The following is a 17300-nucleotide window of genomic DNA, read 5'->3' on the forward strand; positions in this document are numbered from 1 at the left end:
CTGACGTAAGGAATGTCTTTATCGTTTTCTGTCCGCAATTAAACCACACCACAGTCTGTGATGTGGAAGTGCTCGCTCTTCACGCCAAAGGCCAACGTTTCTTCGTTATTACATGTAGAGTCTCTTATCCTTTAATAATATCAATTATTTAAAGTTGGATGTATCAAAATCTATGTGGATAAACAGAACCTTTCTAAATACTCTCAACTTTCACAACGTAAATGTAGACCAGTTATGATGAATGTTTTACTCATAGAGCACGTACCACTCAATTGATGTTAAGAGTACCGTCACAAAATAAAAGTAGACAGAGAAACTACAATTGCATGAAAAATAACTGCCAAATGCTAAATGTTTATTTTGAAAACGTACTTACACATTGGCAACCACATGGCTTCAAGCCTTGCCTTGAATAACTTTTGTGAACCACAAATCTGTGTCATAAAACTATGGTCTTAGTCAACTATTTCGGAGAATTATTAGGATTACGAAATTTAAGTTAAACTTCAAATAATAGCAAAAACACTTATACAAGGACAAGATTGTTGCTTTCGATCGGATTGCTTATTCTTTACTTGCAACTGGCAACAACGAATTTCGTGAACCTAAATATAGATTACATGCATACTTTTTTCTCTCATCAGCTTATAATTCATGCATTGGTCTTTTGGGGGCAGAAACTGGTTAAGCCTCTCTGTATCTCAAAATATTCATCTTCAATTACCTGTCCAGCTGTCATTCTTTCAGTAGCAGATACCAACCTTAAAAGCAGCTGCTTAAGCTTGATGTCCATATGAAGCTGACTGATGTCAGGCGTTCCATCAGGCTTTGTTTTCAAATGTTCTCCCTGAGACAGCCACAATAGGAGACAACCATATGAATACATATCAGAAGAAAGGGAAGCCTGCTGTCCAGCTTTAACTTCTGGCGCTGTTAAAGTCAACCAGCCAACTGAGTTAGACAGATTGCGCTGTTCCTCTGTTTTAGTGAAATCAAAGTCCCCAAGTATTCCTTTCTTACGATTTACAGCAAATACATTGTTCTGATGCACTGATCCGTGCACAATGTTCACTTTGTGTAGAGTCTGCAAGCCACAAGCCACCCCTTTCATCACATTTGCAGCTTCTACTGGCGTTAAAGGCTGATTTGCCTGAACCTCTCCTAAACTTTCCCCGGAACAAAATGGTACCATCAAATAGGCCATGGGATCAGACTTGCCGAAGAAAAGGGACAGCAAAGGTAACAAACCTGATTTCTCCTTCGATTCGGCCCAGGCCATATGGTACTTGGCTGCTGTCTTTATCAGCTTTTTTTCAGTATCAAACCCTACACAAAATCCCTTAATTAGAACCTTCTGACCTTGGAAGTCAGCACAGACAACAGGCCTCCTGTTGCTTAGTTCTTTCAGTGGTTCCGCATCTAAAAGCTCACGTTCAAGACTAATCCACAAGAGTCCCCCAGAATTGATATAGTTTATAATTCCGGCTTCCGGGTAAAGCAGTGGTAACTCAGGGAAATAATTTTTAACCAAGTCACTAAGCTTCTCATACTCATTCTGTTCCTGGCACATTATTTCAAATGTTTTTTGTCTCAGTTCAGCTATATGTTCTTTTATCCTTCTAACATCAGATTTGTTGACATTGTCAGATTCTTCCAAATTTCTTTGCTCAATTGTTCGGCACCTTAACTGAGCCTTTATACTTTTCAGGTTCTTCTTAATTTTCAGTAACTGGTCAACATTAGGGCTTTCATGAAGCCATTCAGCTATCTGATTTTTAAACCTGACACAGTCTTCATGTCTTTTCAGCACCAATTTAATATACTGCTTTTCCTGATGGATCATATTTATAAGTTTGTTGTAAGCACAGACTATTATTTTCGTGTCTGCTTCATTTTGCACCGCTGTAGAGAAGTCTAGTTCCTTGCCAACATCTGACTCGACTTTGTTGAGGAGCGCATCAATGTCACCCACACCTTCTTCGGAACTTAAAGATACTGCAGACGTGAGGTCAAAAATCTCTCTGAGGTCACTAAACCACTGGAATAGCACTTGCATAGAATCCTCAGTATCTCTTAGGACCCTTCTGAATGTTTCCAGTTTTGCTTGTTTCCAGTCATAGAATTCACAGAAAACTTTATCGGAAGTGTTCATTTCTGTGGCTTTACCGTACACAGCTTCTAGAGAGCACAATAGTTCCTCTAAGGTGTGTGTGCGCTCAGTGAGGGCTATCACATCAACTTCCAGAATAAATGCTTGCACTGTTGTAAACAGACTCTGCTGAGCCTCGTTGCGCTCATCAGTTAAGTGATGCACTGTAACCATATTATTACACAACTGAATCTTGTGCTGTGCTTGATTGTATTTTTCCCAACTTTCTTCAAGTATTTTTAAGGAGGGTGTAGCAGTAATATTATTTTCAGAAACAACTCTTATTGCCTCAGAGAGATCCTCTCCAAGATGAACAGCCATATTGTTGTGCCTTGCTTTTTTAACTAATGCGATCTTGGCAGATAAACTTCGCAGCTTATCCCCAACAGCTGTCTGCAAGCGTATTTCTAGATGTCGGCAACATTTCTCAGCAATCACTTTTTCTTTATTTTCTTTGGGGTTAAGGGACACAACTTGAGATTCTAAAGATTGGCAATTCGTAGGGCAAAAATCCAACTCATATTTTATATTTTTATATTCTTCACTTACCATTAGTTTATTGTTGTTTAAAGTAGCAAAACTTGGAACAGAGACAGGTGATGTTTTTATAAGAACTGCATTATTTCTAGAATTATTTTCATTATTTTCCAAGGAAGGTTTCTGCCTAATAGAAAGGCATTGCTGCCTATTAGGTTTTAGCTTACCATTGTGATTGCTTAAAGGACCTTTTTCAACTCGTCTGCTAGAACATGGTGTCGGCATTTGAAGCTTCAGGTGAGACAAATGTATGGGCATTTTGCTATCTTCAGTATGTTTAAAGCTGGGTGGATATTTGCAGGGCAAAGCAAATCCCTTTTTCAAAACCTCTTCACCAATATCAAGATTGCCGTATTTGGCTTGAACAACAACAGTGTTATCCTTGTTTGTCAATTTGTGTCGAACTGTTACCTGCTTTTCATTAATCATACTGATTAAAAATGCTGTACCCCGTTCTGACATGGAGATATCAGGGTCAAACAGATGCAAGCCCCACAGTCTGTATTTTTTCGCTAAGCTTGGGAACTGCAATTCGTTTGGGAGTTCAACAATGCTTGACCTGTTCAGCATTTCAGAGTTTCCGTAATCAACGTAGGTTACCTGCCAGCTTTCTTTGTTTCTTACATTTTGTAATCTGCATCTGTACCAAGTGTTGTCAAATGAAAACAATCCACCATAAATCCTGCCCATATCAGGATTACTGAAAACAACATTGCTCAAGGGGCAGATCTTGGCTAGATGATCGGATAACTTGGCGATCTCATGACCTCTGTCAATGCATTGAGCCCAGAAGGTGATGGCATCCTCCACGTGACTGACAAATACCTCCTCACATCTCCAGTTGGTAGCGTCCCCCTCCATGGTGATAGATTTTTCAGAGTATGCGGTGTTGCCGGATTCTGATACCTATTTGATGCAAAAGAGGGATCAAGGATCAGCAAAACATAAGCCCAACGATGTATCACGCTATTTGAGACTACACAGCTTTCATGAAATATTTTGTTAGTATACTTCAAGAATATAGTTTAATGAAATTGCATAAAACATAAACGGTAATTATTACATTCAATATGAAACTACAGAATATGAAACAATATGAATTCCTGTGATGAAACTGCCAGAACCAAGGGGGTTTTAAAGAGTATATGGACCCTACATAATTACAACTTGATGAGTACCTTAATATGTAAAGTTTGTTTCAAGTATGTGAAAGAAACACTAAATAGAGCAAAGCTTTAGAAATAACTGTAAATATAGTCATGTCAATAAAGTACATTCAACCTGTATTGTTTTTTTTATAACAGCACTTTACCTAATAGTTCTTGTAGGCCACACGTAGGATGAGAAAAGTGAAGCTACCAGTCCTAGAAAGGTATTAGTGAAAGCATCAGACCAGTCTCAAGAAGTTACGCAACATGGGATCACTAGGCAGCTTTTAATATTCCTGGGGAAAACAAAACATGCATATGTCGGTGGCCAAATGAAAGATATGAGTATTGTATTGTATTACAGCATTCGTTTAAGACTCTCCTATCCCTGGCAAGACACTGAAGTTATTGAGTATTATATACTGAGTAATATTGCATTCTGAGTGTCTAAGTCCCACCGCCTCCTGGAATAAGAATTGACAGCTCCTCCTTGCAAACCCTAAGGAAGTCAAGTGGATTAATAGTGGTAAACAACATTACCCCCTAAAAGGTAATGGCCAGAAATTGCTGACTGACAAACGTCCCAGTGAAAAAGTCTCACACCTCACACTCCTGGGCAGGCAGTGGGATATGTACATTCCAATGTCCAGATACCCAAAATACAATTTAATAAAGTTCAAATATAAGATATCCTTAAAATGACTGATAGGGTTGTGGAACAATATGAGATGCAACAAAGGGTACCTAAGCTGAATATACTTTGTAAGAACATGAGAATGAAGCTCATGGTTCTAACAAATATCACATAATTGCTACCAATATGGCTTCTAAGCCCAGTGGGATGACCCTGGGTTAGTACTACTGAGGGCCCCCAGAAGATAGGGGTATAGTCGCCCTACACAATTTAGGGTCGCTAGGTCAAAGTCTAGTGACAGTACCCACCCAGCCCTCTACAAAACATATCCTTTCACTATTTGTCCCACGAGAACCAACTTAGTGAGGGGGGAGCATGTCCACTGTTCTCCCCCCTGCACCACCAATTTTTTTCTTGTACGCAGTTCACCATCCCCCAGGGCCCTCCATTTGGTTCAGGCGTTAATCAGTCTATTTCAGTTTTTATGCATGGGGGGAGAAAGGGAGAGGGTGCCCCGGAGCCTCCAATGCACTCAAACTCTAGAGGCCCTAGTCGCTCGGCTCACCGTCACTGTATACTTGGTGCTACAGTCACCGGGCACACTGCGACTGCGTCCAGGTCTCTACAGGGCTGTCGCCACAGAGGTGTGCAGGTTCCGCAATCCTGGGGTGGCCGAATAAGTGTCTTCAGAAGGCTCCCCCACCACCCAGGTCACTCTCTTTAGGTCTCAGAGCTCTGGAGGTGCTGCTGTGGTCGAGATCTCCCGGGGCCCTCCATCACCGTCAACTCGACCCAGATCCTCTCCATGCGAAGGAAAAAGAGGGGAGCTACCCAGCGGTTGAGCACCCACAGGAAGGCAGGCGCATCAGCCTGTCGAGCACCCTTACTCCATCCAAGGCCGCATCTGCAGCCTCGCAGTGCCTCTCACCGCCATGGCTCGGTCCACAGCCAATGGCGGCGCCATCTTGCCGTTCAGAGAGTAGATTCTGCTCCTCTAGTCCCAGAGCCCCGATCCAGAGCCTTCATGATGCTCCAACCAGCTCAGGGACCTCACCACAGCCCTTGGAATCTGAGAGGGAGCTGGATAAATTACATCAAGAAGACCTCGGGCGCAGGAGCTCCACGCTATGCCATTGCCTCCAAGCAGCTCAAGCCACACCCCTCCCAGATGCTTTTGAAGTTAAAATAACTCTCGGTAAATCCAAAGGAATTCCCCTTTTTTAAGTTGGTACCCCGGATATGATTAAAAAGCAAAAAGCAGACGTTAATTGAATAGCAATGATTCAAACATCCTTATAATTCTGCCAACATGTTTCGGCCTTTCAAGCTGCACCCAACAGTTTAAAAGCCTCCATCAGGGCTCCAAGAAATCTCTGCCTAGAATATATTCATACCATGTAATTACATGAGGCATAAGGCTATAATACCTGATCTTGCACGTTTTAACCTGCAGGGGAACATAATGTCAAAACAATTAAAACAACAAATGTTACTTTTCTTGTTCCTTGCTCAGTGTGAGTCTCAATAGAACCCTGGAAGCAATGGATGCGGCAAATCAAACAAAATTGTGTCAACAGTGGTGAGTGACTATGTTTCACTGCAACTCAGCAAAAGATGGTCAGGCAAGTGTGGAACACTCGTATTCTTTTTTCCTAGTCACCCTCAAACATTCTCATTTGATTGGTGTGTTGATTTAACCCCTTTTTTAGGGTAGAAGACTGGGATTAGTCTCCTAATATTCATTGCACAATCTTTTTGGCCTCACTCTTTTGGTGACTATGTTCTGGCTAATAAGCCCCAAAGGTTTTTTAATGTAGTCATCAATCCTATTGTACTTGTACTGTCTCACACCGTGTCTCTCAGAACAATACATTGAAAAATGATTACATAAAATTATTCCGTAATGTACGACTCTAATTTCTTGCTGTCATACCAACACTTTTAAGTTTACAGGCACGGATCACGGTGTAAATGACATTGTTAGAGTCACAATTAGTGTGTTTTTTGAGAATCCAGGTGGTACTTACACCTAAATCCAATTCTTTGGCATTTCTAGTCAAAGGACAAACATTGCAACGTCTGCAGAGAAAACTCCCAGTGAGTGCTGGAAGTCTCAGCATTGGTCTTGAAGATGGCTTGACTTTAGTGACCTTAGGTCTCATGTCTACTATCATATCTGTAATTGGTTATCCATGTCTAAATGAGAATACAGGCTTTTTGCATTTTAGTGGTCCTGACACCAGTATCTTCCAGTGTCTGTAAATGATTTTGTTCGTTTTATTAGCGTGGACTTAGTATATGGTGACATAAGGCAATCTTTTGCAGTTTTACTGTAAGTTGCAAGTAATTGTTCTCCAGGGTTATTTAATGCTCGTTCGGTTGCTTTCTGTACCACTTTCTCTGGATATACTTTTTCTTTCATGTTCTCAGCTAGCTTGCTGTATGCTTTTTAGGTCTCGCCTGTCGATGCGCATGCGCATCGAGCAAGCGAGACTATAGGGGCTCATCTACTCTTTATCTAACTTGCAAGGAATCGTGGCGATTCCTTGCAGTGCCCGTGACTTTTAAGCTCAATGCGCATGTGCATTGAGCTTAAAAGCGCGTGCACAGCCGCCCGCATTCCTCCGACACCTTTGAAGTGAAGCTTAGCTTCACTTCAAAGGCCCGGCTTCTTCACACCCACATGCCGCTCTGCCCCGCTCCGCCCCCTCCCCTGAGTCATCCTGCCTGCCCCTTCCCGCCGTGTCGCATTTCTCCTCCCCCCTCCCCTCTCTTCCCTCCAGCTGTATTTAATTAATTAATTGTTCGTGCTCTATAAAACCTTGGAATAAATAATAAATAAATACATTTCAGTCTTTGAAGTAAAGCAGATCATTTTACATTTCATTTAGCACTTGAAATTCCCTTCAAATCCACCATTCACCCCTTCCATTCAACTCGCCTTGCTGATGCCCGTATAAAGTAATACACCACACCAAACAGGTAATGTAACACTGCATTTCTAGATTCAACGGTGTTCCATGGTAATTGGTCTATCGCAGAAATGTACATGAACTACACATGCATATTCAGATGCACACAAACATGCTTGTTCACCCAAACACTTGCAGCCTGACGTAGACCCTTGCGTGGGTGTGACAGCCCCGTGGGTTGGTCCGGCGCCCGCTGTGGGCGGCCTCTGCAGGCTTTCCTTTCTGCCTAGAAACACGGAGACGGCAGGCTCTTTACAATTGGTTAGCGAGAAAACAATACAGAATGGAAACATGAGTTGTTTGGGTTGGCTTGGAGAAAGTCATACAATCTCAGGAAACACCTGGCCCTTCTAGCGCGCGCCCCGCTAAGCCCGAGGCGCCTTTTGTTCCTTCGCGGCTTCTGACGCCGCCAACAAACCCACACCGTCTCGCAACGCCTTTGTCAGAATTCTGTACATTTTTCCGAGCACGCTCTCACTTCCTCTGACATTTTTCGTTAATGCTCTCATTGCGTGTCCTACTTGTGCCACGAGGTGTTATATTGAGGTTTTCCTCACCCCGTGCCTCCTGCACATGGTAGGTATATCGTGGGCCATACACCCGATGCCCTCATTTCGAGCTTAGGTATTATTTACCGCACATGATAAATAAAGGTACCACGGGGCTCGTTATCGATTGAGCGAGTTGTTGGGGAATAACATGCGAATTTCGGTGTAAACATTCTTTCATCTGGTCCCTCTCCTCCCGCTACATTTGGCAGGTTGCATCTGCCAAAATGCAATACAATTTGAGGTCATTATTGGATGTGCTAAACTAAATATCTCATAACTCATAATTCCTACCTGTGTGTAAACAGGAGTTTACACATAGGTCAGAATTTACCGCACAACTCTAATCAGGCCCAATTATTGAACATAACACATATCCAGCACTTACGGTATATATAACCATCATCTTTACAGACTACTGTATAACCTCGAAAACACACTTCTTAGCTCGGAAGCGGCCACCTAGGCTTGTGTGTCGGAGAAAGGACAACAATTGCTCATGCAGGAATAAGAGTTATGCAGCATGTTTTCCAAAAGCATGCAGTTTGTTATGTTTCCCTGCGGGACAATAAAACTGAACCTCCTCTCTGCAATGAAGGGTGGTGCAGGGGTGTAGCTTGGTCAGTAAAATTAGGTGGTGTGAGTTCCAGGTTTTCCGACAACTATGCTGGCATAACATGTTAAATATGTAATAAGGAAGGCAGTGCCGAAGGGCAGTTTAAGAGGCAGTGGAAAAGGAGCATAGTGCAGATTGTAAGGGGTACTTAAAACACGATAATTTTAAATAACTAACATTTTTAAAACATTTCAAACAAAGACGAGAGACAGTGTGTGTGTGCAGAAACCCAAATAGTCAGATGGGTTAAGTGCTATTTAAAGACGGGGCCATTCGTTGACATTTCCACCCCCAGCCCAGTGTATCTGTACTGAATATATATCCAGCATTTCAGACTGCATTTCAGAGCTTTTAGAAATGTTTATGGCTTTTTTTTTTTGAAATTCTTTAGCATTGGCTACAGGAAACAAAAATGCTAAAGATTTTCAAAAAAAACCATAAACAATTCTAAAAGCACTAACTCTAATGCTGCGAGACCTATTGCATTTTCAATGCTTGTTGTAATCTGTTTCTCAGTACAATTTCTATTCAGGCGTGGGAATTAGCCACTCAGTAGATTTTCTTTTAGTGACTAGGGATGAAAACTATCATACCTCAGGAGGCTGTTTCAATCTGTTGCTTTGTAAAGGACCTCACTCTCCAGGGTGTTCTTCCCTGCCATAATCTTGAAGGGCAAGAATGATTTTTCATCAATGCTTGCAGAGACAGGGACATTTTGGTGGTTGTTTCTGTTATTAATCCAGTTTATGAAGTCCTGCATCTGGGTCTCAGTAACTCTCCAAATGATAAAAAAAATAATCTATGAAACATTCTCCCATCCTAATTTTAGAGATGAAAGGGTTTAAGAAATTCATCACAAGCACCATTTCAAAGTTGTGTACGTACAGGCAGGCTATATTTGGAGCAAAAGTACTGCCCATAGAGGTTCTGTGTTTTTGCCAGTAGAACCCAAAGTAATTTCTTGTGGGCGGCATATGTGTGCTGTTCAACAAGAAGCCCACCGGAGTTATGGAGTCGCATGCATCCTTGTGTGGTGTCTTGATCACTCTGAGCAATTCCTTCTGAGGAATGCTAGTAGATAAGGCCTTCACATCCATAGTGACCAGTATCTCTGCCTCAGGATCGAACAGTATGTCAACCAGTGTGTCCAGGGTGTCTTTAGTATCTTTACTGTAGGCAGCATCTTCATTACAAGTGGTCTCAGGAAATGGTCTGCAAATTTTGATAGGGGTTCTCGTGCTGATACTATACGTAAAACAATCAGCCTACCGGGTGGCAGATGCCTGCCTTTGAGTACTTTTGGGAGAATATAAAAATACAGCAATCTGGGGTGTTTTTCACATAGGAAATCAGCCCCATGTATGGCTATCCAGCGAATTTATTCTACTGACTTTACCATATATTTGATGTCTTCCACAATGTCTCTTGTTGGGTCTCTTTCTAGTCTTTCATAGCTCCTGGTGTTGTGGAGTAGTTTTAAACATTCTTCTCTGTAAAGATCCTTGGGCATGACCAGAAATTGCTTCCCCTTTGTCCGTGGGTTTTATTACAATGGAGTCCATGTTTGACAATTCAGAAAGCGTTCTTTACTCTACTATTGAAAGGTGAAATTCTTGCAGGGTTTCCTGATACAGGAGATCTATTTCCCGTACTACAGCCTGTTGAAAAGCCAGTACTTTGTGTGCCATGCTTGAAGTGGTGGATAAAACAAGGATTTTCTCCGGAGTCCTCTGTTGGTGTTGTTATCTGTTGGTCCTTTGAATTTGATTCTCTCCACTATTGGTAGCCAGTGTAGTGATCTCAAGGTAGGCTTAGCCCATTGCCGATATGGGAGGCCTAGAAGCAAACGGGCTGCGCAGTTCCGAATGATCTGTAGTCTAGTTGTAGTGGCCTTAGGAGCTCCTAGATAAATGGCATTCCCGTAGTCCATGCTTGAAAGAATCAGATCCTGGACCATTATCCTTCTTGCGAGAAACTGGAGGAGAGGAAGAACTTTATGAAGCATCCTCATAATGCCATAGCATGTTGCAGACAGTTTAGCTGTTTGGTGTCCGAAGGTCATGTTATTCATGTTTCCCCCGCCCTGCAAAACCTGAGGTCTTGTGACTTTTCAATAGCACAAATTTAAGCAGGTTTTTGTGTGTCAAAATATGCTCTTGGAGCACTTCTTGTAATTCCAATTATGGTGCAAACTCTCCTCTAGCCCTTAATCAGGATTACTGCAGAAGTCAGGATTAAGCTCCAGTGTTATCTACTATGTTATACTGCACTATAAGAAACAAAGCCTTTCAACCTCTGAGAGAGCACCTAGATTTCTCGTCCTGAGAGAACCCAAAGAGAGTCTCTTGCTGGAGTGGAACACCACTGTGGCCTGAAGCAGCCCAATATTTTTTGACTGCCACACGACACAAAGAAAAGGCCTAAAAGTCCTGCCAAGTGCTAGGCATGACAGGTCTGACTAATGCTTGTCAATGTTGGTTAATGCATCACTACACTGAAATGTTTTTCACACATTTACAGCTCCTCTCTGCCCCTCGGAATTGCTTGAGAGTCTCTCAGCACTGTTCTGTGTTTCCCTGTGTGAGCTGTCATTCTACAGTTCCTGGGAATACAGGCAGCCTGCTGTGTCGAGAAAAGGTGAAGTTGTCATGGATATGCTGACACTTTGTCATTACACATTTAGTGTTGGCTGTTGTTTGGGCACAGCCTCTCTGTCACTTTATTCCTGCATGGCACTGGCTGCGGGAATTCATAACCATTTCAGCCTCCTTTAGCCTTGGGGCAAAAGAGGAGCCTGTGCTCTGTCTCCAGGCTGGCTGTTACAATCCTAGGATGCTTTGTGGAGTTTAGTTACCTGCAGTCACAAATGACCCACACTTGCATAGGGGACTTGTCATGTGCACCATACGTGTGGCTTAGATTCCTATTATACATAGAGCAACATTATATTCGAATAAATCAAACACAAGAGTTTTTTTGTACAACGCATGTCCTGAAATCACATATTTGAAGGAGTTCTCATATGTGATAAAGAAGAAAAAAGGAGGTTCAGTGAAATAAAATATTTGCTTAAGACCACACAATTTGGTCAAGCGGGGAAGCCGGGATTGATCCCAGCTTTTCTTGTTTCACATTAAATTTTTCAGTCACTAAGTGGGTACCCTTTCTCTCCCCTATTTTACATAGAATGTTATTGTTTTGTCTTTAATTCTTAGTGCATGGAGTTAAAACGTGAATTGCAGGCAGGAGCCACTCACAGTTCGTTTTGGGCTTCAGGGTGCAGGTGAACCATGTACTGAGCCAGAGCCATGCATCTTGTTCGAGCTTGGCCCAAGCCTTCAGTGGCTCACATCTCTGTGCAGAAGTTACATTTAATTATTGTAGCTTGCTGTAATTCAGTGAGAGTTCCATCAGTGACTAACTCTCAGCATGTGCAGCATATTCATTTAGACTCAGTATTAATATGAGCATGACTAGAAGGGAAATTGTGGGTAGGAGACTGGTGGCGCAGAGTGAGGAGGGCAGCATAGAGTATCAATGAACTGCCAGCAGGCGGTGATGCTCAGTGACCACTTGTGAGTAAAGGTCTCAGAAGGTACATGGGTCCCATTTGCATTTCTTGGGGCACTGACCCAACAATATGGTGCACGGTAAACAGAAACCAAATTAGTTAAATAAGCCTTCAGGGTACAGTGATGGTCCTCAGTGAAAGTGGCAGCTGACTGTGTTCACTCTCTGCCTCCTCAATGAAGACCTCAAGGTGCGCTGTGGCAGTAGCGTCTGAGGCTGGGAAATGTGCCTCAGTTTCTGTAGCTGCCCCCCTCTGAAAGGGCTTCTGGGTGCTATGAATATCCTTATTGTGAGAGGCTGTGGATTCCACATTCACTACCCTCTCAGTAAAGATCTCAAGGTGTAGTCACTATCCTCAGACAGTGACAGATTGGTTTACAGTATAAAATCATGTTAGAAAGGGAAATTAGGTTAGTGCCCTTCCATTTCAGGAATGTTTGAGAAGCTTCAAGGTCTTTTCTAGATCTTACATTGAACAACAGGAGGCAATTTGTGATATTTATCCGTTTACATAGACTTCATCATACTTTGGTTTACTCGTGTTAACATGTCACTCGAAACGTCACTCTTTTGGCTATGGAATGTCATCATAAGCACACTGAGTTCATGGAAATGTCACACATAAGCAATCTGAAAACTTAGGAGCTGTGCACAAACAGAAATCAATCCATGTATATAAAGAGAACTTAAGGTATTCTGTGCCTTTTGTTAGCAAATCACGATGCATTGTTTCAAGTTTGTAATGTCGTACTTTTAGCTCTTTGGAATACCAAAATAAATAGAAGCAGGAGCAAACAGAGACTAGATGAGCTACTCACACCTGGTACAGAGCAAGTTCGGGTGTGTTATACGTTTCTTGAAAAAGTACCAGGATATGTATTTGCTTGAAATACAATTGCATTACTGAGAGAAATGAATGTCGAACCTTCAAAGAAAATGTGGATAACTCCGAATTCCAAATTGACTTGTGCAGTTGTCCCATCTCAGGTGTGAGTAGATCGTTTACTGTATATTTTCATTACAAACATTTAACTGCATGTCCGCGAACACAAACAAGACTGCAGCTCTAAGCACTGCACCGTTTTACTACCTATAATTAAGCTTAAAAAGCGGCACACAATGGGCATACAACTTTCACAGCGCCACCCAAACATACCGAAACTTCTTGCTGTACACTGTAAGCAGCTATTAAATTAATAAGTTTACCGAAACAAACTCAAGGACGAAGAGGAAAACCGAAACCCCACTCCTTAGTGTCACGTGCCGAGCACGGCGCCCTTCCGCACGTAAACTTGGGCCTGCCCAGCCGCCAAAGGACCTTACACTGTGTAGGGCCTGCCCCGCGCCATTTTAATGGAGACGCCATTGCAAGTCTGTGGCATCGACACAGAAAAGGGACTTGGGCGAATTCACACACATACAAATGGGACGCATCAGAGCATCGGGCTCAGATAGTGAAGAGAGATTCCAGCGGACCTGTCTCCACAGAGGAAGAAAACGTTGGCATTGACCAAATAACTTTTCATAATTAGACTCTAAGTGCTAAATTTATATTTCGATGACCAAACACCGTTAGGCAGCCATGGATCCTATTATCTCGAATTTGTTGGAGAGGTCACAGCTTTTCCTATGGAGCTAGCAAAATATGGGTTTTATTTAACTGATTTTTGTTTATTTTGCCAGTGCGTTGCATGTTAAAAAAGTGCAGGTACTTATCAAACTGAGCGTGCTAAGGGAATGGGGTGAAGGGGTGGAACAAGTAAGGAAATAAAGAGGGCATAAAATAAAAGTACCAGATTTGTCCAGATTCCCGAGGATGTAATGCTCCATTTTTTTTGCCTTCATAGTAGATTCCATGAGTTGTAGTCCTGGTTCACTTTAGCATACATGCCAACATTTAGAAATAAGAAAGGGAGAGATTTTGAAAGAAAAATCGCGGACTATATTTTCCCCATAGACTTAAATTGAAGTAGAGGCAGTTTCGGGCAGGAGACTGCTAAAATAAAACCGGGGGTTTTGTTGTTTAAAATTCGGGAGTCTCCCGCATAAATAGGTTCTGTTGGCATGTATGCTTCAGTTCTTAGTCCCACGCAGGAGACTATGGCCCTTTTATACAAAGGATTTAGCATTTCTTAACGGTCCAAAGCTCTATTTCGGGCCGTTAAGAAATGCAAAACTGCCTTTCCTTATATACAAAGGTATCGCAAAATGCGATTTCTAAACAGTAGAAATCGCATTTTGTGATTCACAAAATAGAAAATCGCAAACAGAGATTGCCTATTTGCGAATTGGAAACCGCATGTACATAGTATTTCCTAACTGCGGCTAGTCGCCAAAAGGGCATTAATGAAATGCTATAACCATCAAGGTGAATTAAAAATTTGCAAACATTCGTCTCAAGTATTTTCAATTCTATTAAGGACACAGAGGCGAGGATTATGCTTCTCATTTCTTTACTGTTTATTCACAGCAGCCAATAAAAACGAAAAAGTAATAAACATTACCCATGAACACCTTACTGTCACATTACTAACCATAGAGTATCTTCCTATATAAGCTCTAACTAAGGTGAGAGTGTCCTCTTTCTTTGAATGATCATCTAATAGTTAAGTCCATACACCAATAATCTTGATCCCGAAGATCAATCCTTATGGTAGAAAAACTTCCTCTGGAAGAGACAACTTGCAGCCCAACGGGCCTCAACCTCAACCTGGTTCTTGAACCAACGAGATGCAGTAACCTCCTTGGATAACACGAAGACCTTACATCGATGTCGTCCATGATGCTCTACTTGCTATCAGCACCTGAAATTGTAAAGGATAAGGATAAACCCTAACACCATCTCCATATCTGATATTGCATCATAATAATCAGAAAGGGAAGGGAAAACATATGAACAACTTATGCAGTATGAAGATACAATGCAAAAAATACAATGCAAGTACAATGCAAAAATTGTTTGGGTGGGATAATCCTCGCCTCCGTGTCCATAATAGAATTGAAAATTCCTGTCACAAATGTTTGCAAATGTTTAATTCTATGTCAGGACTGGAGGCTCCGATTATGCTTATTTAAAGCTTGGCCACCACCACAGATGCCACATCAACAATAGGCTTATAGTAAAAAGACTTAAAAGAGGTCTCTGTTGACCAGTCAGCTGCATTCATAATATTTGTGAGGTTGACCCCTAAAGAGAAAGATTTAGGTGCCGTAGCCCCTAGAGCTGAGTGGGCTCCAAATTTTGATACATCAATGCCGGCTTCGCCCATGAGCCAACGCACCCAAGTCGACAAGGTGGCTGGAGTCACAGGGCGAAAGGGATTTTGCAGTGCAATTAGTAGTTGACCTTTCATGTCTGAACGAAATTCAGCAGGACTCACCTCATACTCTTTTAAACATTGCACAACACACAGCTTAGGGTTATTTGGGAAAGCTGGGTATGATACCGAAGACTGTGAGACCTGGCACCATTGGTGTGGGTCTCCCTTCCATGTTTCGCTGTTGTCTCCTCTGTTTTTGCTGGTATTAGATGCTCTGGGCGCGGTGCCACTGCCATTCAGTGCCACAGCGCGAATGCTCCCTGTGTAAATGTAGCTGTGAATTGGTATATCCCTGATTGGCTTATTTGGGTTACCTGTTAGTCCCTAGTAGTGTGGCCTGTGTGTGCCCAGGGGCTAGTAACCCAAATGCTGCTGGTGGGCCTGCAGCGCTGGTTTGCGCCACCCACAGAAGCAGCTTGTAAATGGTACCTCAGACCTGCCACTGCAGTGTCTGTGTGCAGTCCAGAACTGTCATTTTGGCTGTGAAGTGCCCACACCTCCCAGCCCCTAAACCTTCCCTTGGCATCATGTCAGTCACCCATATGTTAGGTGCATTGTGTGTGTAAGGTAGGACATGGCTTGATATGTGTAGCATGTCCTGGTAATGAATTACCCTCCATTTTGTTTTTCACTGCTGCAAGGCTACCTGTTCTCCATAGGCTAGAATGGGTAGTCTGACTATTACATCTTATAGTCCTAACTGACTCAGGAAACATGGTAGAAATTCGAGTTTAGTATGCCTGAGCTCAGAATAATAAAATACACCTTTTAGCAAAGTTGGTTTTAATATTCTGTGTTTGAAAATACCACTTTTAGAAAGTAGGTATTTTCTTGCCTAAGCCTTCCAGTGTGCTCTGTTGTTATGTGTATTGACTGTCTGGGTTTAGAGGGGCAAGGCAGGCTGAGTCAGACCTGGGTTGAATAGAGCGATCTGCATTGAGTACTGGGGAGAGGTAGCTCCTTGACCTGAATAGGGCTGTGCCTGGCAAGGTGAATGCTGGCTCCAACCCCTACTGTGCGTCTGATGGCAGACCCCCTCTTTCTGAAAGGAAGGATGCAGCCTGGTAAACGAAGTGCTCCAGGCCTGAGCAGAACTGGTGCTGGCTGGGTTCCGTGACTAGGGACTTTTGAGAACAAAGGCTTTTGGGGTATAAATATCTGTGCCCAAACCCCTGATTTTTGTATTGCTCCTGGATGTCAAGGAGAACCTCTGTCCGTTTCACTGAAGGACTCTGCAGGAGAGGACTGTCCTTGTGCTTGTGTGCTATTTCTTGGATTGGCCTGCAGTAGTATCCCCTGGACTTGGAAGAAGAGGGAAAAGGACTTTTGAGAGAACTTTTATTTTGCTAAAGCAATCACCCAAGGGTTAGAAGAGAGCTAGCCTCCAGCTGGAGTCACAGGCACATCTCACTCCCCCACCGGCCTCCTGATTCCTCCCTGCGAGGATTTCTATCTGAAGGTGAGGCCCCGGTGAGTTCCAGGGCCTCTAGTTCTACTCCAGAGAAGAGAGTGCTGAAATCATCGCTAACGCCCGTTTGCGAGCCGCCGCAACTGAAGAGCGTTAGAAAAATCAACGCTATGCTGCCGCCGAGTGCTCGCAAACCAAGAATCATCACATCGCACGCTTGTGGGCCCCAAAGTGCTTGCTACTTCCATAGATCATCGCATTGCAGTGCGGGCGCCGTGCGTCTGCCATTTTCCTCGCATCATCTGGATGCTTGTGCCAGCGCGCACGACACATACGGACACTGTTCCGCCACACCGCGGATCTAATCATTGAAGGACCGCTAACCCCGATCTGGGACC

The 17300-nt window shown here is 42.9% G+C and overlaps 1 pseudogene across 2 annotated transcripts; it reads right to left on the reverse strand.

Annotated features, from left to right (window-relative positions):
* Window positions 1–322: 322 nt before the first annotated feature.
* LOC144755577 (serine/threonine-protein kinase 31 pseudogene) lies at window positions 323–13544 on the reverse strand (annotated as a pseudogene). 2 transcript variants are annotated; one of them, XR_013594936.1, is made up of 3 exons: window positions 13381–13544; window positions 3999–4130; window positions 323–3592 (listed from the first exon to the last, which is right to left on the reverse strand). The product of XR_013594936.1 is annotated as a serine/threonine-protein kinase 31 pseudogene, transcript variant X2 (transcript). The 2 variants fall into 2 exon arrangements; XR_013594935.1 differs by lacking the exon at window positions 3999–4130.
* Between the last annotated feature and the right edge of the window lie 3756 nt (window positions 13545–17300).

This window comes from Lissotriton helveticus, chromosome 5_1 (genome assembly GCF_964261635.1).
Source record: "Lissotriton helveticus chromosome 5_1, aLisHel1.1, whole genome shotgun sequence".
Taxonomy (NCBI): Eukaryota; Metazoa; Chordata; class Amphibia; order Caudata; family Salamandridae; genus Lissotriton; species Lissotriton helveticus.